The sequence below is a fragment of the Ursus arctos genome, unplaced genomic scaffold, assembly GCF_023065955.2.
Source record: "Ursus arctos isolate Adak ecotype North America unplaced genomic scaffold, UrsArc2.0 scaffold_8, whole genome shotgun sequence".
Lineage (NCBI taxonomy): Eukaryota > Metazoa > Chordata > Mammalia > Carnivora > Ursidae > Ursus > Ursus arctos.
Window position 1 is genome coordinate 33018812 of NW_026623100.1, and position 27261 is coordinate 33046072.

At 35.7% G+C, this 27261-nt stretch overlaps 1 long non-coding RNA gene across 1 annotated transcript in view; it reads right to left on the bottom strand.

Annotated features, from left to right (window-relative positions):
* LOC113244786 (uncharacterized) overlaps positions 1-27261 on the bottom strand; it is a 613758-nt gene that overhangs the window by 535615 nt on the left and 50882 nt on the right. Inside the window, exon 3 of the long non-coding RNA XR_003312516.4 lies at positions 304-405. This is a non-coding gene — a long non-coding RNA (uncharacterized LOC113244786). The remainder of the gene's footprint in view (positions 1-303; positions 406-27261) is intronic.

Sequence of the window (27261 nt, forward strand, 5' to 3'; positions counted from 1 at the left end):
AATGTAAAACATCAGGACTATAGTTGTTGACACTGTATTGTATAATTAAAATTTGCAAAGAAAGTAGAACTTAAATGTTCTCACAAACTAAATAAACGAACAAACAAACGAAGGAAGGAATAAATGAAGGGATGGATGTATTAATTAAGTAGATGGGGGAAGTCCTTTACAACACACATGTATATCAAATCCTCATGATATACACTTTAAGTATCTTACAATTATATTTGTCAATTATACTTCAATAAAGCTAAAATGTAAAAGAAGAAGAAGAAGACGACGACGACAACATGAAAATCTTACCCAAAGTTAGCAGGCAATCCGAGGGTGGTGGCTTTGCTCCTGTAGCAAAGTATTGGCAACATCCAAAACGTATTTCATATCCATGTTTTGTCCTTCCCTGGTCTGTAAAAGAAGGGTACAATAACAATGAAACAAACTCAGAATTTCCTATTTACTCATCATTTGTCATGTCTCTCTAGAAATAAAAGTGTCCCTTTAAGTATAATTAAAGTTTTGAAAATTTATAAGTTTCCTAGGGAGTATTGGAAATAGACTATTAGACCAGGACACAGTTCATTTTTTCAAATGACCGTTATTTTAGTTATACCTGAAGTGTGGTCCTAATAATTAATAATCCTAGATGTTTTCATGGCATTAACTCAGAATATGATGAATTGGGTAAGTTAGGCAATATATTTTAACGAAAACCACTTTGGATTTTGACAAGGAATTCAAACTTTTCAACTGTGGTCTGTAACTGCACAGGCAGCTTGTAAAAGAATAATCACCTCAACTTTTTCAACTTCCTGAAATCACTCAAAATAGAGTAGTTCAAGATTGTTTCATTTGGAAGTAATAAGTTTCAAAACACAATGTGCTGCAGTTTATTTTAATTATTGGTTTCAATTCCCAATGCTCTAGATTTTCTTAACCATCGATGGCCTCATGTGTTTGTTTCCAAAATACATATAAACCCCAAATTTTTATTTATAGCCTTTTATCAAAAAGTTATCTAATTTATTTAATTTGGTCTATGATTTCATGAAACACCCTCAAATTCAATTCAAATCTGTATTACAGTTCAAATGACATATTTTTTTAATTTGGAGGCCAGAAGTGAATTTCTCTTTAGATGGTTTGTTGCAGTTGATATTCTTATTGGTCAGATAATATAACATCTTTTGTTTTCTAACTTTATTCCTTTCAATGAAATCTATTTCTTTTGTACAGTTTAAAAACAAAAGATAAACATTCCCTATGAGGCACTGGAAGGAGAGGCAATTAATGTGAATTTGATAAAGCATAATGTAGTGGACTGACAGTAAAAAGGCTATGCTTATTTGATTGTTGACTAGTTTTGTCTTTAAATAATGGTCTTCTTTTGGCATTTAATGTATATTTGTTCGCAATAAACATAATTTATGAATATTTTAACACATGTGTACTCAGTGGGGTGGATTATCATACTGATATAAATAGAATTAATGAGCAGTCAACCTGCCACATGTCATGACATATGACAGGGCAGCTAGAGCACAGAAATAATTCTTACAGTTTCATAATAAGGCTTTTTTCTTAGTTCGACTTTTTTAAACTACTGATAATCTTTATTTTCCCTTTATTTTGGGATATGGTTCACCAACTAGGAAACAGGGTTCAGGTTTTACTGCAAGAGTCTACTTTTTAACATTCAAAAAACTATTTTCTTGCCCTCTTTAGAGCACAATAAGTACATTCGAACAAATTAACCCTTTTCAGCCAAATTTCAGAGAATAGAGTGACAATCATTTTGCTTATTTCAACTACAAGAAAAAAAAAAGTCCATATATTCCTTTCTTCTTTTCATTTTGTGGCAACAGTATGACCATACCCAACTGCTGATACCAGATCTTTACAAGAACAAAAACTTCCTAAATGCTCCTAAATTCTGAAACAAATCTGATGGGCATATCGCCTGGATAAAATTATCCTGAAGAAAACATCATCTTAGCCAGTTATTTGCTCTCCTTGCTCACAAAGCAACAATCTGTTAAGCGTGCCTAATAAGATTTTTCTTTTTTTTAAGGAATAAACCCAGGGGTATAAAGCCCCCTCTTCAAAGAGTAAATATGGGGGTGAACATAGGCATGCAAAATCGTCAGTTTCACCATACTTCATTTGACAAAGAATTATTTTCATGAGAAGGCAAATTGAAATTTAAGATTCACCTTTATTTTCTTTTATTATTTTTATAGCTTGATTATGGGTAAAAGTGGGAAAAATTAAACTAGAAAGTGAACTGCATTGTCTGGATGATCCGGCAGGAGGAAAGCCTTGGCAAAGATAGTAAACCATGACTTTTTAGAGACACAGATGGCAGGGTTACAGCCTTTATTCCTCTTATCTTTTCTTTTCAAAGGGAATATTCAAAGCTTTTTGCTACTACCAACCCTCCACTCTTAACTTCACATTTAAAACCACTGACTTCCAAAACCAAGCCCCAGGATACTTAGGGAAATGACTGAACGTGACACCATGGTCCTGGTCATCTGTCAGAGGAGGGGACGGCACTGTGTGGGGCTGGGGGCTGATCAACTTCTCAGGAGTGACTCCCTTGGGGAAATCCAGCTCTTTCACCGGCAAAGAAAATGGGCACCACCTAGTGCTTTTTTGATGCAAAGGCTGTTTGTGCTGGAGCGGATGTGAGTGGGCCTGTCTTTGGGTGGCTGACCTTTCAAAGGAAAAAAGAAAGGAGTCAGGTGGCTTCAACATCAATGTCCAGGAAAGGAAAGGAAAGAAAACAAAAGAACAGAAAAGAAAAAAGAAAGGAAAAAAGTGACAATCTTAAGACAAATGAATTCAGTGCTTCCAAATCAGGGATTTCCTTAGGGCTGTTTACTTCTTTCCTTTTTTTTTTAGATAATTGTTGGTCTGTTCAAGAGAAATAACATTTTTACTTACTAAGATACTAATTTCCCCCATATCATTTTTGTCTCTTCATTTCTTCTGCTGGTAACTTGTAAGAATTTCTAAGAATTTTCATTTCACCCTAAGTGACAAGGCAGGGCAAGCCATCTGCCCCCCCCCCCCCCAATCTATTCTAACAAGGAGCCTGTCTGGAGTTCTCCTAACACAACAAATAGCTTTTATGAAAAATGGTTTGTAACACAAAATCTTTTACAATGCAATAAGATCAAGTTAACCCTCATGCCTCTAGGAAAAAGCCTAGGAAGTTTTATCTGATTGGCAAAATGGACCCAGATATGAGTTCAAGGATTGAATACACTTTGATGAAATTTCACAGCAATGAAGTCTGATTATCTGAATGACTGCTTAAGCCCTTTAAAAAATAACTCAGGGAAGTACTGTATTTTTTTGTTGGGAAAAACAGATGGTCCTGTAGGGAATAGTAGCTCTTCTATATAATAATAGCTACTCCATACTGTTTGCTTTTTCTACAACACCTTGCTTACCACTGTTGCTTTAAAAAAAAAAAAAAAAAGATAATTCTCTGTTGCTAAAGGTGAATTGTTCTGCAACAAAATTAGAAACCTTAGTGCAGGCAGGGTGGAGGGTAGATACAGGAAAAATGAGTAACCTGCTGCACATAACTGGATTAACAGGGCCTGCTACACATCCAGGAACTAACTAGCTGACTTTGAACTCATTAGGGATCTGCTTATCCGATATGCTGCACAACAGAATCCAGACAGAAAACAGACTTCGAAGAAACAGACAAAAATGATTATAATTGCTCTCGGGTAAGAGCTCAGTGTCTGTGCTAAGCAACCTGGGTATAAAGGAATGAAGAAAGCAAAACCAAAGATGCTGAACTTTTCTCCTTTGCCTTCAGCAAAATTTCCCTGTTATAAGATGGTGATAACATTACTTAGATATAGCACTTAGCAACTGTTATTATGAACTAAGTTAAAAAAATCTAAAGCACTCTTATATCTTTAGCCATTTTATTGCTATAATTTGAGATCTTACATAAGTGATTTATTTAAATAAATTTTAAAATTTATACCAAAGAGAAAAAAAATCTTAAACTGTTGTTTTTTTCTACGAGTAGCAAGAAAAAATAAAATGAACTGATCTCTTTGGGATTTCTCTGGTACTAAAATATACATTTTGAGGTTTATAACTAAATAGAAGATCTTGTCTTAACAGGCTTAAGATGCACATGAATTGATCAGATGAAGCCATGGGTGTGGCTGAGCCTGCATTTTTCCATACACGTACCTACGGGATAAAAGAAGAAGGTGGCTGTCTTAGTCACCTTTTAAATGAAAGTAGTATGTTGTTTTGCATTCGAGTTGAATTCCTCTACTATCAATATCATCACCATTCCAGTCAGCCTCATAAACAAATAGACAAAATCTTGCTTTTTATTTCCTTCCCTTTCTGCTCTTTGGGCCTCCCCTTTTCCCTCCTGCCTGCTTTCTCTGAATGCTATAGTTCACAGTGAAACCCTCTGGTAATGACAGCCCTGAAGTGATAATGTACTTTCCTGCCTTCCTGTTAACAGTAGCACTTGATCCCGCCAAGGGTGCCAGCTCAATGGCAGAAGGATGCTTTCGTATTTTCTAGAGGTAAAAGGGACCCGTTCTATTTACTGCCTTGACTAACTCAGCAGTTTCACTAAGTTCAGGCACCAAGACAGAAGTTTTATTAAAGAAGAAGAAAAGGAAAGAGGAGAGGGAGGAGGAAGAAGAGGAAAAGGAAGGAAGGAAGCGGGGAGGGAGGGCAAGAGGAGAATCAGTCCCTTGTTTTGTTCAATACTGTCAGCAAAACCAAATATGTTTGTTGTTGTTGTTGTTGTGTTTTCTTATCCCTGGGACTCACAGGAGCATACCACACAGGAAATAAGGAGTTAAAGTGAGTAATACCAAGTAAAAGCATGGGACGTGGAGAAAATAAAAAAAAAAGGACCGACTCCTGTGGTAATGTGGGCTCTGCGGAATAGCGATGGCCATCGTGAGATAATGCATGTATCCTCTCATTCCCCCTCCTTCACCCCTGATAGGAGCCTGTGGCCTTGGCACACCTGGTGTGGTGGCATCTGGGCACTCAGTCAGCCCAGGGGCTCAGCGTGCCAGTGTCCCACTGTCCTCACACTTCCCTTTTTAAGGGCTAGTGTATCATTCTGCTGAGGTAACCAGACTGAAAACAATCAATAGTTCTAACCAAATACCTGATATTTTAAGAATAGACCAGAGTGATTTCTTAGCTGTGAGGAACACATGAGAAACTATTTGTTGTAGTTTAAATATAATTGATCTTCCCTGCTTCAGGACTCACATCACTCAATGTGCTCCTGGCGTTTCAAGCTTGGATGAATATATAATATGTAAAAGAGTGATATCTGTTTGTTTGAAGACACTTTGCTAATGTTAGTGCTGCTTTACTCTATGGTTTCATAAGCTCAAGTCCACCTGGGGAAGAGGAGGAGGAAGGCTGTGGACAGAGGCAAGAAAGAAGGGACGTTGCTTTGAGTGCCTATTATGTTGTAGGCACAGTTCCGCGCTTTTTTTCCATATAAGAGGCCAGTAAGTTAGACATTTGAAGCCAAGTCTGTCTTGCTACAGAGCCTGTGTTTTTCTGCCATACCAATGACCAAAACTCACAGTGAGAAAAACAGTCTATAATATAACCCAATACACACATATGCTATTGAAACAGTTTCATGAAATAATACTTACCTTTATACGTGCAGTTTATTCTGATTTTAGTCATCCTATTTGATTATAGTTCAATTCTTTAAAATTCTGGTTGCGATTCTACTAAATCGATCTCACAACCTTGTATTGTAGCCTAAACAGAATTTGATAAATGCCACACTGCATCATGCTGCCGTTCAAAATTTTAAATTTTATTATGTTGGACCTTGGTATCAGGATAGTGACCAAAAGTGTACTTGTGGGTGGAAAGTTCTGTCTGTAAGATTCAAGTTTTCAAGTTTTTCATCTAAGAACTGAGAGTTACTTACTCCCTAAAACTCTTATGAAATTGAATTCATTGGTAGTTTCATTTGCTTCTCAAAGAATCTGTTACTTAGAATAAAAACTATTTAAAATTGAGATGGTAAGTTTATTAGCAATAAAAGCCATAAAAAAGGATAATTATTATTATCATTGCTTTTGTTAGCAATCACTGTGAACTCACTACCTGCCAGCCACTGTTCTATGAGCTTTAAATATGGTAACACATTTAATCCTCACTATCATTTATGAAGTAGGCAAACATCATTACCGCCACTTTGAGCCAGAATTCCTTCATCTTCTTTATCACAAATCTCACTTTCTAAAATGTTATTATATATCTCAGAAGGTGAATGAGATGGTGACTATGAATCAAGGAAACTGCATTTCTATGGATTGTTTAAGTGAAATAACAAAAAGCCTATATATCATCTGGTTGGTTTGATGAATGAACTGGCTTTTTAATAATAAATCGTGCAATTAAAAAAAATTATAAAAACCTTCCAGGATATATAATAATAGGTTAGCACACACTTGCCTTCAAGTAACACAGATTCACAGTCATTAGGCAATTTTAATTCCAGGGCTAACTGATTCAGCAGCTCATAGGTGTCATCAAGTACCTAGAGTCTTTCAGTCTTTCCACAGTCCTATCCTTCACCAGCTTTGCCCTCAGATAGCTGCACACTTACAGGTTTCATACCTAGACTCCACAGTAAGGAAGCAAAATCTCTCTTTCTCAGGAGTAAATTAAATGCTCCTTAAATCCTAATCAGCATTTTTCTTTGGCTAAAAGTGAGCTAGATGTTGATTCCTAAACCCAGTCACTGGCAAGGGAAATGGGATCACCGTGATTGGATTAGGAAAGCTACTCCCCTGTAAGTAGGGATGAGGTTGCCTGCCCTGGAGCACATGGGTCTGTGGATAAGGAAGGTGGAGTCTTGTGAGAATATATACACTGAGTAAGAAGTGTCTGAGGCAAAGGGGAAAAATGTTTTGAAGAAAAGATTTGGTGAAATAGAACAGAAAGTAAACTATTCCCCATCATTTAATACATTTAATGTTTCATAAGAATTCGCAAATCTAACAAGGACACGTATCTATAAAGAATCCGCTATGCATTTCCTGTTTACCCTGAAATTAACAAGACTCAGTGTTTTCATTATCAGAAAGAAGAAAAGTAGGTAGGCTAATAAAACAAACATCTGAAAAGTATCGGTGCTCATGAAAATAAGCATATACCATCATATTTAATACACGGAAGGCATTTTGGCATTTGACCACAACTACAAGGTGAAATGTTACAAAATGACTACTTCCTACTTTCTGGTTGAATTTGTTCTAATTCATTGAACATAACTTCCTTAATGAAGATTTAGTTGTGGTTTTAAAGAACATCCATATGAAAACACATAGACTAATAGTGTTGACTAAGTTTTAATAGGACCTACAATCTCCTATAAATGATTGGGTTTTTCTTCCTGTCTTATTGCTCCTGAGCAGCAACCTGTTCCATTGTCAAAAACATGCAAAGTGGTTTTTAGTCTTTTCTTTTAATTTTTAATTTTGACATAACTTCAGACTGACAGAAAAGAGTTGCAAGAACGGCTCAAATAATTCCTGTATAAAAAATTAATTAATTAATTAAAAAATAATTCCTATATAGACTTCATCCACATTCCCCAAATGTTAGTATTTCACCACATGTGCTTTATTTAACTCTTTTTGTGTGCACGTAAACAAAAGTGCAGGCATACACTCATATGTGTATACCTGACATGTACATGTATTTGATGTGTGTATGCATACAAACATGTTTTCTCAATCAATTTGAGAATAAGTTACAGATGTGATCCTCCCTTAGCCTAAATACTATGTGTATTCCTAATAAAGAAGGACATCCTCTTATAAAATATATATAATTATCAGAATCAGAAAATTAACACGAATACAATATTATTATCTAATTTATAGATTTCATTCAGAGTTTATTACCACAACAATGTTTTCATGGCCCAAAATATCATGCATCATGCATTGCATTCAGTTGTCAATTCTCTTAGTCTCTTTTATTCTAAAATAGCTCCTTAGTCTTTCTCTTGGCAAACTGCTTTGAATACTGGTCTTTAGAAAAAGTAATTAGGGGCGCCTGGGTGGCACAGCGGTTAAGCGTCTGCCTTCGGCTCAGGGCGTGATCCCGGCGCTCTGGGTTCGAGCCCCACATCAGGCTCCTCTGCTATGAGCCTGCTTCTTCCTCTCCCACTCCCCCTGCTTGTGTTCCCTCTCTCGCTGGCTGTCTCTATCTCTGTTAAATAAATAAATAAAATCTTTAAAATAAAAAAAAAAAAAAAAGAAAAAGTAATTAAAAAAAAAATAGAAAAAGTAATTAAGAAAGCAAACATCATTCCAAAACCAACGGATTTGTATGAATGGTTGTTTGGGATTTGTGGTTCATTTGAGGCTTTCCTTTAGCAAAGATGGTTCATAGGAGTATATGTCCACTGTTCTCTTAGAAATCTGTACCTGAACCATAGAATATGAAGGACATACTAGGGAACTAGGTGATCCATTAGCTTATTACTAATCAATTCATCTATTGCCCATAAATAGCTACAAGAACATCCCAAAACACCTGAAACATTTCTAAGTTTTAAAAAAGAAAAAAAATGAAGACATTATAGAAAAAAAAAAAAAACCTTACGAAAACATTCATTGCAATAACTACATGCCTAGATGCAATCCTTAGAAGTACTTCAATCTAAATAATTAGAATAGAGGTGTTTATAATTGGTTAAAGGTTCAATATTTCTGAACTAATGTACAGAATTTGGTTTATGAGTATAAGAATAAAGACATTCAGATCAATTCTCTTATCTTTTTCATTAACATTTGAATTAGCTTACAAAAAAATTCATATATTTAAAGGTCCACTAAAGCCTAAGAAGCTCCTTTTCTTTCACAGTGCACACTGATGGTTTTAATTTTTCAATCTTTCAGACTGTATCTACATAGCAGCAAGCAGATCCTTTAGGAATAAATGGTTCCAAAAAGGCCTTGCCAAGTGTGCCTTACACACAACTCTCTTTCCGAAGGCCCCAAACATTTCCTAAATTTTTTTCAAACCAATATATTTTATCACATGAAAGAGAAGTCACCTGGCAACATGATTATTTATTATCATGTTTTAGCCAAACTTCTGACCCTCCCTCTTCTCTCCAGTCTTAAGAAAGAGAAGAAAGAAATTGCAGTGAGGAAGAGAATATCCCCAAATGGGCTGAGCTAGAGCATCTAAATCTGTAGCTAGAGCTATGAAACACTGCTTCATTCAAAAACCACTTTCTCAAGTTGATGTTTTTTTTTACACCTATCTTAAAAATAGGGCCATGGCCCTGAAGTAGGATTAGTAGCAGTAAACCCTTACCCTGTTCTCAGTAGTGAAAACAAATTATTTTTGTCCCCCCCCCCCCACAGAGTTGTAATACAACATCAGGGAGGAAATCATTTGTTCACTTGAGTTCAGTTCAAGATTATACTCAAGTCTGATTGCAAAACCCTATTTATATGGAAGAACAGACAAAAGGCTAACAACGCTCTGGGTAGAGTGCCCGAGGCTCAATGTTTACAAGATGAAACTGAAGGGAAGATTAGAGAATAAATTTCTCCTGGGGAATGGTGATGGCTTAGGGGTCTTTGTAGGGAAAGTCCTTTGCTAGGATTAAAGGCAGGATTATTGGTAGGGAATTGAGAAACTGAAATGGAGAGCCTCCTAAAATGGTAACTTAGAATATCCAGGGAGTTCTTGAAATGTGAACTCTAAGGAAATGAGTAGTACTCAAGAAGAAAAAAAGCAAATTCAAACTCACTATTTCAAGTGATGACTTCATGAGTCACAAAGCAATGGAATTGCCAGTACCTTCCAAGGAAAACCAAGAGACCAATAGCATTGTGACTTGACTCAGCTTTTCAGTAAGGGTGCAAGTTCGAGAAAATCCTAATGAGGAAGAAATCAATCAATCTGACCTACAGATTAAGTTATGGCTACATCACGGCTAAAGAACAATAATAATTAGAAACTGAATTAATGTAGGGCATCTGGGTGGCTCAGTCAGTTGAGCAGCCTATTAATTTCAGCTCAGGTCATGATCTCAGAGTTGTGAGACTGATTCCCATGTCAAGGCTCCATGCTCAATGGAGAATCTGCTTCTCTCTCTCTCTCTCTCTCTCTCCCTCCCTCTGCCCCCCCCACTCTCTCTCTCTTTCTCTTAAATAAATAAAATCTTTTTTTAAAAAGGAAACTGAATTAATGTTATATTACTCCTTTTCTCTAATTTCAAAAAGTCAGTGTTGGCTAAATCATACGTTTAGCAGAACTGTTACATATAAAAAAAATGTTTGAGCTTGGCACCTTACAGTAAAATTCAATACTCCTAAATTTAAAGTATGTGAAATGAAAAATTTCATTTGAAAGCAATAACTAATGCACAATTCTGAACATGACACTATTCCTAAGATTACATTGGTTTCCCAATTACCTACAAAATAAAAATCAAATTTCTTATCTTACAATATCAATAAGAGTTTTGGCAGGAAAGAGCTGGGAGTTTAATAATAGAATAGTCCTCTGCCCCCTTATGCTTAAGGGATATATTCCAAGACCTCCAGTGGATGCCTGAAACCAAGGATAGTACCAAACCTATTATATACTATGTTTTCCCCTATACATACCTACGATAAAATTTAATTTATATATTAGGTACAATAAGAGTTTAACAACAGGGATGTCTGAGTGGCTCAGTTGGTTAAGTGTCTGCCTTCGGCTCAGGTTATGATCCCAGGGTGCTGGGACTGAGTCCTGCATTGGGCTCCTTGTTCAGCCGGAAGCCTGCTTCTCCCTCTGCCTGCTACTACCCCTGCTTGTGCTCTCTCTGTCTTCTCTCTGTCTCTGACAAATATAAAAAAGTAAAATCTTAAAAAAAAAAAAAAAAAAAGTTTAACAACAATAACCAGTTAAAAAAAAGAACAATTTAAAACAATACACTACAATAAAAGTATGTGAATGTTGTCTTTCTCTCTCAAAATCTTACTTTACTATATTCACCCTTTTCTTTCTTGTGATGATATGAGACAATAAAATGCCTACCTGATGGGATGAAGTGAGGTGAATCACATAGGCAATATGACCTAGTATTAGGCTACTACTGACCTTCTGACAACATGTCAGAAGAAGGATCATCATTTGCTTCCATGGTTTACCATGGGTAACTGAACTGCAGAAAGCAAAACCACAGATAAAGGGTGACTACTGTAATTCATTAAAGAGATTATTTAAAGAGATGTGGGCAGGGTTAAGGGAACCTAAAGAGGAGGCTGAGAAACTCTGTAACTAGCAACAACCAGAAATCACTACTACTCATAGATCTGAAGGAGCAAGGAATGGGGAAAATAGGGTTATCACTGCCTTTGAAGAGTTGTAGCCATGGAAAGGGGGCCAACCAACAGAACTATAGTCAAAGATCTATCCATTGTTCTCAACCTTGGCTGTATATTGGAGCTTTAAGAATTATTGACACCTCGGTCCCACCCCCAAAGATTCTGAGGTAATATAACTGGGATGTAGCCAGGGCATCAGGTTTTCAAAAACCTCATAGAGGGGCACTTGGGTGGCTCAGTCAGTTAAGCGTCTGCCTTAAGCTCCAGTCATGATCTCAGGGTCCTTGGATTGAGCCCTGCATCGGGCTCTCTGCTCAGCAGGGAGCCTGCTTCTCCCTCTCCCTCCACTGCTCCCCCTGCTTATTCTCTCTCTCTGTCAAATAAATAAACAAAATCTTAAAAAAAAATAAAAACCTCATAGATAATTCTAAAGTATACAGCTAAAGTACAGAAACATTGTCAAAGAGGGATGGACACAGCCAGTGTTGGAATGCAGACACTCAAAGAAGGGAAAAATACTCTAACCCCCAACACTTACAGAGTGGTCCTCAGAACATCAACAGCAATCACCCAGGAGTTTGGCAGAAATGCAGAACCATGGACTACACCTCAGACCCAGTGATTCAGAATTTTCATTTCAGAAAGATTCCCAAGTAACTTGTAGGCATATAAAAGTTTGAGAAGCCCTACTTTAACCTATTCTTTTCTTGTTTTTCCTTGTCCTACCGGTGTTTCTCATTAACCAACCCCATTGGAAGTCAGAGAACCAGGGAGCTTAAACGATTCATTCATAGTAGTTAGTCTCCCTAGGACACAGAATAGGGCAGAAAAGTACAGACAGAATGAATCTGGGGAGACCAACAGAATTTGATCTGGCCAAAGTGATACAACTATTCTTCTATTTTTACCACATTTCTAGAAATGACTTACTCTCCATTCTACCAGAGAAACCTGAAATACACACTTCACTTTTATATATTCCTTCCACAAGCAATTTTTGGCATCTACTACACATAAATACTATACTAGGTATTATGGAAGAAAGAAAATCCATAAGAAATGGTACTTAGGTTGAAGAAGTGGTGGAGTAGGGTAGACAAGTAATGGATAATCTACAGGATTCTTAACAGCAAGGTGGCTAACAGTGCTGATTACCTTGCTCAAGAATTAACAAGATATAAGCATTTAAAACAACAGAATGTTTGAAATAAATACTTGAGCTTATAAGAAAATAAAGGAAAATACCTAGTTCCATAAACAAAGAGCATTCACCATGGGGAGCTGACTCAGGGCTGTGGGGCTACATGGAGGAATGACAGGTGGAAAGAGGTAAGAGATAATGGAAAAGAAAAAAAGAAAAATATATCCTCTATCATAGGATATATACAGGGAAGATGGGGGAACTCCCTTGAGAAATCAAAACCACAGGCCTTTACATTGTACAGATTTTGTGTCCAAAGACCAGAAAATTATACAAAAATTGATCCCATAGAGATGATACCCCAACAACTGTAAAGCTCTCCCAGTTATTACCTCTGAAAGAACAATTGCAGAATTCACCTGCAAAAAAGCCACATGTCTGAGAGCAGACAGAATATGCAAATGGAAAAGAACCTAGAGAAAATATATACAATATGGCTACCTAAAAATATCTCAAAAAATTAATGCAAAACGATAAAGACAAAATGAAGAAATAAAAATCCATCAGAACAAAACACCAAGAAAAATGAACAACCAGATTTTAAAAATAACCAAATAATACTTCTAGAAATGAAAACTATAATAAAATTAAAAGCAATAGATATGATAAAAACTGACAAAATAACAAAAGAATTAGTAAACTGAAGATCAGGTCTAAAGAAATTGCCCAGAAAATCCTGTATAGAGATGGAAAATATGAGAAGACTACAAGTGCATGTGTGTATATACACACACACATGCTCTTTTCGAGTAATTTGGAGAAAGAAAATGAGGCATTCCTGAAGAGATAATGACCAAAAGTTTCCCAGAACTGATTAAAGACATGAATCCGCAAATTCCTGAATCATGAATCTTAAGCAAGAAAAAAAATTTTTAATTAGGCTTAAACACATTGTGAAGACAATGCAGAACATCAAAATAAAGGAAAAAAATAAAGAAAAAACTGTCAGACTAATAACATTTTTACAAACAGTATTAAAGAATGGATGACTTTGAAGTGATATTTCAATGCATAGGGGGAAAAAATTAGTCTACAATTCTATACCTAGCTAATTTACTATGTAAGAAGGAGAATAAAGATATCTCACACAAATACTAAAAGAATTTGCCACTCCCAGAATTACCCATTTTACCTGCAGTCACAAGGAAACTGAATGGAGAAGCACAGCACAGTTTGTAGGAGGGAATGACAAACAAAGAAAGGTGGAAGAATAACCAAATAAAATTTGATTTCATTACTTACTATTACTTACTAATGGATAAACCTACAGAAATCAAGACAGCATACTACTGGCAAAAGGTCAGACACATGGATTCACAGAACGGAACAGAGAATCCAGATATAGACACACACAAATTAGTTTTGATAAAGACTATTCAATGGAGAAAAGATAATCTTTTCAACAATTAGAATGAATGGACATCAACATGAAAAAAAAGCCTCATTATGTACCTCACACTTTACACAAAAAACAACTCAAAATGGATAATAAATTTAAATGTGAAATATTAACTACAAAAATTTTAGAAGGATAATGTGAGAAAAAAAATCTTTGTGACTTTGAATGAGGCAATGAGTTCTTGACACCAAAACCATAATCTGAAAAGAAAAAGAAATTATAAATTGGACTTCATCCAAATTATAACTTATTCCTACAAAAGCCACCATTGGGTGAATGGGAAAACAACCAACTAGGAGAAAATATTTACAAATCACATATTTGACAAAGGTCTTGTGTAAGAATATATAAAGGACTTTCAAAACTCAAAATTACAAAATAACCCAATTAAAACTGTATAAAATAAGACACCTCATGAAATAAAACATATGGATGGAAAACAAGCACATGAAAAATATGCTTAGCATACTTAGTCATTAGGGAAATGCAAACACAAACCACAATGAGATACCACTATAAAAGTATTAGAATGGCTAAAATAAAATATAAAAAGATTTTTATTTTTATTTTATTTATTTATTGAGAGAGAGAGAGAAAGAGAATGAAAACGCATGAGCAGGGAGGAGGGGAAGAGGGAGAGAGAGAATCAGAAGCAGGCCCCACACCTAGTGCTGAGCCTGATGCAGGGCTCGATCTTACAACGATGAGATCATGACCTCAACTGAAATCAAGAGTTAGATGCTTAACTGAATGAGCCACCCAGCTGCCCCTAAAAAGATTTTTAAATGACAATGCCAAGTACTAGAAAGGACGTAAAGCAAGGAGAACTCTAACACATTTCTGGTGTGAATACAAAATAGTACAGCCACTTGGAAATCAGTTTGGCAGTTTCTTATAAAAGTTAAACTTATGTTTACCATACCACCCATTGATTCCACTCATAGATATTTACCCAATTAAAAAAAAAAAAGACTGTGTTCTGACAAAAACCTGTTTATCAATCTTTCTAGCAACTTTGCCCATAATTACTAACAACTGGAAACAACTCAAATGTTCCTCAATCAAGGAATGGATAAACTAACTGTGATATATCCATAAAATAGAATACTATTCAGTGATAAAAAGGAATGAACTATTGATACATGTAACAACATGAGATATATTTCAAATGCTTATATGAAATGAAAGAATTAGACTCAAAAAACTACATATTGAATGACTCCATTTATATGACATTCTGGAAAATGCAAAATTATAAACTCTTCCATGGTTGCCAGGGTTTAAGATCGTGGGGAGAATTTGACTACATAGGAGTAGCACAAGGATAATTGGTGGCACGTGGCAGTGGGTGATAGAACTGTTCTCTACTTTTTTTTTTTTAATTTCTGCTTTATTGAGACATAATTGACAAAAAAATTATTAGATAATTCAAGTCTACTTCATAGTCTTTTCATGCACATATATTTTGTGAAAAAATTTCCCCCACCATGTTTTACATTAGATCTTCAGAACTTATTCATCTTATAGATGAAGGTTTATACTCTTTTAGTAACTATACCCTGTTTTCCCAGTCTCCCAGCTCCTGGCAACCACTTTCTACTCTGTTTCTATGAATTTGCTTTTTATTTAGATTTCACATATAAGTGATGCCATGTAGTATTTACCTTTCTCTATCTGCCTTATTTCACTTAGCATAATAACCTCAAGGTCCATCCACGTTACTGCAAATGACAGGATTTCCTTCTTTCTCATGGCTGAATAATATTCCATTGTATATATGAAGCATCCATTCATCCACTGATACTTACATTGTTTCCAGATTTTGGCAATTCTGAATAATGTTGCAATGAATACAGGAGTGCAGATTTCTCTTTGAGATCCTGTTTTCATTTCCTTTGAATATATACTCAGAAGAGGGGTTACAGATCATATGATAGTTCTATTTTTAGTTTTTTGCAGAACTGCCATACTATTTTCTATAACAGCTGCACCAATTTCTATTCCCACCAAAATACGCAAAGTTTCCCTCTTCTCCACATCCTCAGGAACACCTACCTCTTGTGTTTTTGATGACTGCCATTCTAACAGATGCAAGGTAATATCTTATTGTGGTTTTGATGTTCATTTCCCTGGTGATTAGTCATGTTGAGCATCTTTTCATGGACCTCTTGGCCATTTGTGTCTCCTTTGAAAAAATGTCTATTCAGTTCCCCTGCACATTATTTAATCAGATTTTGTTTGGGTGCTTTTTGTTTGTTTTGTTTTTTTTGAAGTTGTGTGAGTTCTTTATATATATTATATTAATATATGATATATATTAATATATAGTTAATATACTAATATATATTATATATATAATTTTTTAAAAGATTTTATTTATTTGACAGAGAGAGACACAGCGAGAGAGGGAACACAAGCAGGGGGAGTGGCAGAGGGAGAAGCAGGCTTCCCACAGAGCAGGGAGCCCGACATGGGGCTCGATCCCAGGACCCTGGGATCATGACCTGAGCCGAAGGCAGACACTTAACGACTGAGGCACCCAGGCACCCCTCTTTATGTATTTTTATATTAACCCCTTATCAGATATATGATTCGCAAATATTTTCTCCCATGCTGTAGGTTGCCTTTTCATTTTGTTGATGCTTTCCTTTGTTGTGCAGAAACTTTTTAGTTTGATATAGTCCCAACTTGTTTATTTTTGCTTTTGTTGCCTTTGTTTTTGGTGTCAGATCAAAAAAAAAAAAAAAAATCATTGCCAAGACTGATGTCAAAAAGCCTACCACCTACATTTTCTTCTAGGAGTTTTATATCAGGTTTTACATTCAAATCCTTAATCCATTTTGAGTTAATTTTTCTATATGGTGTAAGATAAGGCTCTAGTTTCATTCTTTTACATTCTATTATATATTCTTGGCTTCCTTATCATAAATTAATAGACCATATATGTATGGGTCTCTTTCTGGGCTCTCTATTCTACGTGTCTGTGTTCATGATAGCATCATACTATAGCTTTGCAATATACTTTGAAATCCGAAAGTATGATACCTCCAGCTTTGTTTTTCTTCCTCAACTATTATATATATTGATTGTGGTAGTGATTACATTAATCTATTAATCTGTCAAAACTCAAAGACCAGTACACCAAAAACAGTGACTTTTAATCTATATGACTTTAAAAATAAATGAAGAAAAATATTGGAAATAAAATAGTAGACCACAATACCACTGCCTTAGTTTCCTACGGCTGCTGTAACAAATTACCACAAATTAGTGGCTAATAACAATATAAATTCATGCTTTTATACTTCTGGAGGCCAGAATCCAAAATAAGTCTTATGGAGCTAAAATCAAGGTGTAGACAGGGCCATGTTCCCTCTGAAGACTCTAAGGGAGAATCTGTGCCTTGTCTCTTCCAATTTCTGGTGGTTGCTGGTGGTCCTTGATCTGTGAATACATCATTCCAATCTCTGCCTCCACAGTCACAGTGCCTTCTCCTCTTCTGTGTGAAATCTCCCTTTCTCTCGCTTTATAATGACACTTGTGACTATACTCGGGGCCATGTGAATAACCCAAATAATCTCCCCATCTGAAGACCCTAATCTCATCTGCAAAGTCTTTGCAATGTAAGGTAACATTCACTAGCTCCAGGGATTAGGACGTGGATATTTGGGAGAGGGGAACTATTATTTGGCTTCCCACAATCATATTGAATGAGAACAGTAAACATGAGAAACTTTTAATGTACTTGTAGTATTCAATCTCTTTAGATGATAAATAAAAAAACATAGGTGTTCAGCTTCTGAGTGGCAGAAAACAAGAAGAAATGGAGCCATTTCTGGCTGTGTGCGTAGTTTGGAGAAGTAGGAAAATATATGGCAAATTCAGGCTGTGGTAAATGACCAGAATATGGATTATGTGGCGCATATGTGAAAAAAAAGTTTAAAAGACAGTTTGGAGACAAATAATAGAACCCCTTGAACCCCTTGTATCATTTTGCAGGTCTTAGGGAGCCAGTACATATTTTTTTGAGTCAGTGGGAATCAAACCAGTGTATTTATCAGTGTATAAAAACATATAAAGTATAATAGCACTATTATGTGTCAAGAATGACTTAAGCACTTTAAACATTTTAAACATTTATCCTTAAAATAATCCTATGTGCAGGATACTATTATTATCAACATTTTGCAAATGAGGAAACTGAGACACAGAAAGATCAAGTGGTTTTCCCAGGGTCACATAGCTAATATGTCAAAGGACCAGGATTTGAAACCAGGAAGACAGCCTCCAGAGTCCTTAACTGTTTACTAAGGAAAAGATAGAGGGAGAGAGAAGGGAAATAAAGAATTCAAGCAGAGAAGTTAAAAATATATATATAAAGGATGAAGAACAGAAAGTTAGAAGCAATACTCTGAAGTGCTGGTGGAATAGAAATGGTGAGATAGAGGTCAATTTGTCAAAAGGAGGCACAAACGCTCCATACATTCCTTTCCAGTAGGGCTAGAGTATGTACATAAGGCAGAGAGTAAATCCCAGTGCCATCACTTGAAGCAAATCCATTAATGCCTTGGGTTCTCAGAGATCACCATCTTTCTTGGCAAAATATCTATGCTTTAAATCATTCCATAGGCCAATGGACAAATGTCAGGTTATACTCTTGAATAGTCCAGTCCTGTTTTCTCCCATAAATGCATAAACAAATACATCCACTTCACATAGACCCTATAACATTTCTGAGAACTATAGACTTTTTTTAGAACTACAATAAAGTAATGTAATAAATGCATTGTTTGAAATTTTTTACTGTTTTATATACGATTCCTGAGAACAGAACTGTGTCCCTTCTCTATAAAAGTGAACTGTTTTCTTTTGTGCAATTTCAAATATATTGTTTTATATCATTGTAGTTTCAGATGTTTATTTTTTATTATTGAGAGTCAAAAAATGAGCTCAATTGGGAAAGAAAATGTATGATTCTGCATGCCTTCAAAAATGCAAACCTGCAGCATTAACTGGAACTTTCCCCAGGATACTGTGTTTCTGTTCCAACTGGCTGCTAATTACTTACAGTGAAAGTGTCACACTGCTCTCCTTTCAGCACTTTGTTGCCCAAGTGTCTCTGGCAATAATCTCTCAACACATAAGCACCATTCCCTTTCATCACATTATTTAATCAATAAAGCAATGCCTTCGCACCAGCCAGGCCCAGAGCCATCTTGTCACAAGTGCTAAATAAACGAAACAAACACCAGTCCTGCTCTACAACCTCTCCATTAATAAACATGAATGGAGATTCCTTTAATACAAAACCCATTCTCTCAAATTTAAAACTGCATATGTACGTACATTTATGAGGCTACAAAAGAAATTTTTTATTATAATGGTGGGATTAGGCCAAGACCCACCCACATTTGGGTGAGATTCTTTTGAATCAGCCCCTTTTATGCTGTCTCAGTCTTGCTTGTTCACCAGGACAGATGTTTTCCTCACCTACTGCCTGCCTGCATGAAGCTAGCCCACCATGGCAGGGTTTTCCCCCCAGCAGGGAAAGAAGGGTTACCTCTGCTTCTCAGTCTACAAAGGAATGATAGATGGATTTGGGATGCCCCATTTTCCCATTTATCTCTACCAGGGGCCCCATGTTATGGAAATGTTGAGCTTCCAAGGATAAAGTTTGAATCCCAATTCATTTTTTCCTATTTCTTATTGGTTAAAAAGCCACAGAAGAGAGAATAAGTCTTAGCTTTAGGCTCTCCCAAAAATCTAAAGCCTATGAAGCCTTAAAAAGAATGGGGTTAGTGTTTCCTCTTCATAACTTCATAGTCTAAGATATCCTGGCACATGCTAAGTATATAATAGGTATCAAATGGATGGATGACTTGTTTGGATACAGTCAAGAATCACCTTCTATGGAAGCTAGCATTTATTAAGCACTTACCATGCACCAGTTAATATATTTAATCCTCTCTTTATACAGATAAAACAAAGCAAAACAAAACTGAGGAGCAAGGAGAATGACCAAGTTATCCAGAGTCACAGCAGGTGAGAGACAGAGCCAGTATTTCAACCCACCCAGTTTGACTTCTAAGCCTGTTCCCTCTTCACTGTTCTGCTATTCTCCTCCCAAGTTTTATCTGACACATCATGACTTCCTAACTTTCTCTTAAATGATTGCATGGCTTATTATATCATGAGAAACATTAGCCCAAGAACAGTACCAAAATGATAATAATTTACATTGGAAGGCATTATTAATGTGTTCAGCAAATGTTAATCCCAATAACTGAGTGTACATTCTGCATGAGAATATTTTGCTAAAAGCTATTGTGAATGCAAAGCAGTGCTGAGATATAGTATGACCTCATTTGGACCACAAGACACTAAGGTTCTCAAAAGAATTACTGTATAGTTACTGTATAGAACATCATTTGGCCTATTAAGTTTTCCTACAACTGATTATGGCTTGAAAAAGAAGTGCTAACTAGACAGGAAAATGTTATTATTAGAATGGCATTTATATTGAAATAGAATGCATTCATTTACCTTTTTGAAAAAATCCTGTTATTTCCAGTTCAAATCCTAGAAGTTTCAAGGTCTGTTTTTTTTTTTTCCTGGGCTGCTTGGAGTGAATAAACTCTCATGACCAGCTGACACTGCTATCACTGTTTCTATTGTAAGCCAGCTTTCCCCAAGTTCTCTGGCATTCAGGAACCGGGAATCATGTTTTTGTAAATAAGATCACTCTGCTACAATTCCATTTTCTGTGAGAAGACTAGCCCCTCCACAATACTTCCATGTGTTCCCAAAGGGCTTCCTCTAAGCAATTCCTATTCCTCCTGAAATTGAAATTGCCCTTCTTGCCCTCTGACCTCCGGGTGAAATCTTCTTCATTCCCACTTTGTCACAAGCATGGGAGAGCTCCTAGTCCTTCATTACCAAAAACACCATTAAATAAGGGCTGCTGTGTAACACTGACTTCCTTAAGGATAATGGGAAAAAATTAGATTACACTACAGATCAAAAATCAACTTCAAGTAGAATGCTTTATATCATATATACACTCAACCATTCTGCCATAGGTAACCTCTTACCAACTCTCTTTCTCCCTTCAGCCCTGACCCTCAGCCATGTTCTCTTTCTATAAGACTCTTTAATGCTATTTTTTCCTCTTCTCTGAATAGTGCTCAAGCTCTAATACAACTCCTTCTTGAGTTGCCAGGAGTCAATTGTCAAATTCTTGTTATTTTAATATGTTAAGTTAATAAGGCACTTTCCCCAATATCTAGGTGGATTAGGGGGGCTCATTCACTTTTTATAAGCAAAGATCCTAGAAAAGGACTTTCCTTACAGAAAGCAAAATCCTCTTTTTTGAAGGTAGCCATCTCAAAAGGCATCCAGCCACCTTTTAACATAGTTTTTTCCAATCCTATTGTCAGAGTTCTAGGAGGCAATGAACAGAGCTTTTCCTAAGCAGTCAAAACTCTCAGCAATGTGGATAACTACCCTTTATCCTGAAACAGTGCTTTATTTAAGATGCCTAATTAAAAGTACATCTTAGTTAAGTATTCTTTTCCTAAATAAAATGTAAATAGCTCCTCCTAATCTGTGTGATAAGCTAGTGTCATGTAGGATGAGTGTCACGCTGTTAGCACTGTTCAATAAGTATTTGCTAAATAAATTGATAATTGCAGTCACTCCCCAAAGGAAAGGTGGCAAAAGGTACCGGTAACATAAAATTACTTTATTTTCACTCTAAGAGCAAAAACTTTAATAATTGCCCTGAGTCTGTTTTAGCAAAAATTAGGCACTTGGTTTTCATTAGGAAAGACATTCAAAGATATTTCTCCTAATGAAAATCTAAACCCAGGCCTTTAAAATGGCTTAGTGATAGTGATGATTCTTCAGAGAGCTCACCGGTTTCACGGCCCTATGGGACATGTTGATAATTCATTTTATAGGTCAAGCGCAAGTGCGTTTATTAATGTATGCTCTGATCTAACCCACATCGCAGGATTAACTTCACAGTGCTTGATCAATGATACCCAAATTAATGGATTCATCAGCACTGCCTATTGAGACACCCTCGTCATTTATATTGCATTTCTTCCAACTCATAATTAGGCATGTAATCTGTGCAGTCTCTATGTGGACTCTTGAAAAGAAATCTGCATCAGAAGAAAGTGCAGAGATTTTTATTATCTTGAAGACTTTGATTCATCAGTGACCTCTATTCTGTTGCATCAATGCTCGCACATCTTGATAGGTATCTTCTCCAATCTTGAAGTTGCCCCTATCCTTATAAATCTTCCACTCTGAGATTATGTTCTATATCAGGCCTTTTCTGCGCCCACAAAACTTTTGTTTCTACTACTCCATGGAAACAATTCAACAATCTTCTAACCACCAAATTTAATCACCTTGCATAGAATCTGTAGCATCTGGTATCACTGACAATGCACTCTCACCTGGACTTTTTCAGGTACTGGACACTGCCTTTCCCAATCCTCTTCCTGTCTTTCTGATCAGAATTTCTCTCTTTCTGGATCTCTTTCTCTGGCTTATTCAGCCTTCCTCTAAGCTCTGCCCTTGCTTCTCAACTCTTGTACCCTCATTTTTGTCAATCCACTTCACTGGCTTCTACAGTCCTTTCTATGTACATAATTTCTACCCTTAAGGACTTATCTAACTGTTAAAGAGGAAAGCAGAAGTATAAAATAGTAAAGAAGAAATAAATCCCCAAACACCATTAATAAAAGCATATAAAAAAACCAAATTCTCCAGTTAAGGATTTTCATATGCTGCGGTATATTATTCAGCCATAAAAAAGAAAGAAATCTTCCCATTTGTGACAACATGGATGTTGTCAACTGTGAGGGCATTATGCTAAGTGAAATAAGTCAGCCAGAGAAAGACAGATACAATGTGATCTCACTTATATCTGGAATCTAAAACAAAATAAAACAAAGCTCACAGAATCAGAGAACAGACTGCTGATTGCCAGAGGTGGGGATAGGTGGATGGGCAAAATGGGTGAGGGTGGTCAAAGGTATAAACTTCCAATTATCAAATAAATAAGTCCTAGGGATGTAATATACAGCATGGCGACTATATTAACAATCTGTATTATATATTTGAAAGTTACTAAGAGAACAGATCTTAAAAGTTCTCATTATATGAAAAAAAAAGTATAACTATGTACGATGGATGTTGACCAGACTTATCGTGATGATAAATTTACAATATATATGAATATCAAATCACCTTGTACACCTGAAATTAATATAATGTTATATGTCAATTATATCTCAATTTCAAAACAAGATTTTCAATGAAGATAAAAACAGATCGGTTACAAATTCAAAGGCTGAATAAACAAAGAAATTCACTTACACATATTTAAAAGAGGAGCACCTAAAATACTAAGACACAGTAAGGTTGAAAGTAAAGGGAGAAACAAGATACCTGGCCCCAAAACAAACAAATAAACAAAAACTTTAGTCACTGTATTAATAGGAGACAAAAATGCAATTTAGGGCCAAAAGTTATTTTGAAATACAGAAGGTCATTATATATTGAAAGCATCAATAATTTAACAATTTTACAAGAAGACAAAAAAATTTACAAATTTGTATATACCTAACAAAATAGCTTCAAGATATAGTAAGCAAAATGCAATTCAGATTCAAAAATAAATTGATAATGTCATAACCATAGTGAGAGATTTTAATAACCTTTTCCTACTGATTGATAAATCAAGGACAAAATATCAGTATGCGGTATACCAAATTTTGCATATACACCAATTAAGAATGCACATTTTTCTCATGCCCCTTTGGAAGATTTACAAAATTTGACCCTCTGCTAGAAAATAAGACAAATTTCAACAAATATCAAGGAATATCTGTCATTCAGATCACAATCATTGAACAAATATAATATTAGTAGTCAAAGATGAAAAGATATCCCCACATACTTAGAAATGTTTAAAAACACATCTAAATGATACATGGATTGTAATTCTTACAATGATAATTTCAAAATATTTATAATTAAACAATAATAAAAATTCTACATGTCAAAACTTGTGGGATGCAGCTAAAGCAATAGTCAGAAGAAAATGTACATTCTTTACTGCATATTTTTTTTAGAAAAAGGGTGAAAATTAATAACTAGTTCCCCATCTCAAGAAATTAGAAGAACACTACATCAAAAATTAATGATGTACTACATGTTGGCTAATTGAACATAATGAAAGAAAGAAAGAAAGAAAGAAAGAAAGAAAGAAAGAAAGAAAGAAAGAAAAATTAGAAGAACCATAAGAAAAAGTACAAAGTATAAGAAATAAAATAAAAATAAAAGCAGAATTCAGTGATATGTTCAAAAACAACAAAAACAGAGAGTCAATAAAAGTAAAAGCTGGTTTAAAAACAAAAAGGCTGGGGCACCTGGGTGGCACAGCGGTTAAGCGTCTGCCTTCGGCTCAGGGCGTGATCCCAGCATTACGGGATCGAGCCCCACATCAGGCTCTTCCGCTATGAGCCTGCTTCTTTCTCTCCCACTCCCCCTGCTTGTGTTCCCTCTCTCGCTGGCTTTCTCTATCTCTGTCCAATAAATAAATAAAATCTTTAAAAAAATAAAAATAAAAAAATAAAAACAAAAAGGCTGACTAGACAAACCACTAGACAAAATGATAAAGAAAACAAAGAGGGAAGGCAAATAAATAATATTTAATGTGAAGAGAAGGGACATAGCTACAAAAAAAAAAAAAGGAATTGTTTTTCTTGTTTTTGTTTTCATTTGGGTTTTGTTTTTGTTTTTTAGGTAGGCACCATGCCCAGCATAGAGCCCAACGTGGGGCTTGAACTCATGACCCTGAGATCAAGACCTGAGCTGAGATCAAGAGTTGGATATTTAATCGACTGAGCCACCCAGGCATCCCAGTAGAGATGTTTTTTAATCAAAAAGAATACCATGGCCAAATATGCCATTAAGTATGCAACCTAAAACAAAAAGGATAATATCTTAAAAATATATACCTTGTCTGATCCATCTCAAACAAAAATAAAAATAAAAACCTAAATGGCTGCATAACCTTTACAGAAAAGACATTTAATACCTAATTAAAATCTACATACCTCATTCTCCAAAAATAAAACAAAACAAAGTTAACTTGTTTAATCCTTTGTAAAGAGAGAATCATATCTAGAACCATGGACTATTAGAACTAGGTGAATCTGGGCCAACTCTTTCTTGCAGGTAAGGGAACTAAACTTCACAAAGATGAAAATAACAAGTCACCCTCATTAATGGGGTCCTCTGAGTCAGGTACTATGTTACTTTGCATGCATTATTTCATTTCATAACAATAACCCTATAAATAAGCACTAATATTTTTATTTTGTATATAAGCAAACTACAGTTTACAAGATTTAAATACTTGCTCAAGGTCATATAGCTGACATTGAGACTCAGACCTAGATTCACCTGCCTCCTACCCTGTTCTCCTAGCCACAGCAGTGGGGATCAGGATGCATATAGCAAAGAAATGGTGGATATTCAGTACCCATACTTCCCCCCAAGAGTGCCTTTTCCCCACCACACTGTCTCTTCGAGGGTAAACTGTTGAGATATACTAGGGATTGTAATACTAACATACCTGAAATATGTTGCTGCACACAAATGCTACATAAAACAATTTTGCTAGCAAAAGGAAATCTCCCATTTGCAAAGCAGCACTGATGACAAACAAGGCTGGTGAAGGCTATGTCAATGCTATCAGATTCTTTCATGGAGAACAAAAAGTAAGATTATTAAGCTCCTAACTAGCAGCTTCTACTGCCTCTTATGCATTCTCCTGTGGTAAGCAGAATAATGCTCCCCCAAAGATGTCTGCATCTTAATCCCCAGAACCCGTTACTACATTATGTTGCATGGCAAGGGGAAATTAAGGTTGCACATCTAATGAAGGTCAGTAATCAGCTGTTCTTAAAACAAGGAGATTTTCTCGTATTATCTAAATGGGACTGATATAATCTCAGAGTCCTTTACAAATGGAAGAGGGAGAACCAGAAAGATAACAGCATGAGGCAAGTATGGCCTAATGTTATAGGCTTTCAAGATAGAAGAATGGAGCCATGAGCCAACAAGCCAGGGCAACCTCTGGAAGCTGAAAAAGACACAGAAATATATTCTCCCCTAGGACTTTCAGAGGGAACACAGCCCAGCCAACCCTTTGATTCTAGCCCAGTGAGACATGTATAGGCCTTCTAATGTGCAGAATTGAAAGATAATAAATTTGTGTTATTTTAAACCTCTAAGTTTGTAATTTGTTACCAGACTAATAGGAATCTAATCACCTCCACATAAAACAATACAGAGTCATGATCAGGGGCAAGGTCTGTGGCGGTTCAGAGATGCCTACTAAATGGTCATACACAAGGAAGGCTCTATATAGCAGGCAAGCAGAAGCTTCATATTCAGAAAACTGGCTCTTCTAATTACTCAAATGCAAACATTCCAGAAAATGAATTAGAACATTTTTTGAGCAATACTAATATATATTTTTAAATGGCAATCTTCATAAAAATAGTCTAAGTGATCAAAAGAGATGTTTCATGTAAAGCACTAAACAGTAATGTATATCAATGAATATAAGCCGTGTTCTGTTTGTTTTGATCACTAGCCACTATTGCTTGAGTACCTATAGTGGTTATATACATCCTCTCTAAACCTTTAAGCAACCATGCAAGGTTGATAGTATCTTCCTCTTACACATGAGAAAATGAAAGTTTATAAAGATTAAGAAAGTGGCCCAAGGCTACCCAGATCATAAATCAGTTTTGGAATTAATGTGTAATTGCTTAACATGATACTAGGAAAGAATAAAACTCATTTGAATGTATAAATTATAGCATGTTTAAGAAACATCAGTCACAGGCATTCCAGATTTCAAATAATTCAAACTACCAGCTGGACATGTTTTCTGTATCATCAAAGAGAGATCAAAGGAAGAAAGAAAGAAAGAAAAAAAGAAAGAAGCAGAAAAGAAAAAGACAAAGAAAAATCTGCCTTCTGAAATATTACTCAGCCATGAAAAATAATGAGATCTCGGTGTCTGCAACAATATGGATGGATCTAGAGAGTTTAATGCTAAGTGAAGTAAGTCAGATAAAAAAAAAACAAAGCCATAGAAAAACATATTTCCATATGTGGAATTTAAGAAACAAATGAACAAAGAAAAAAAAAAGACAAACCAAAAAACAGACTCT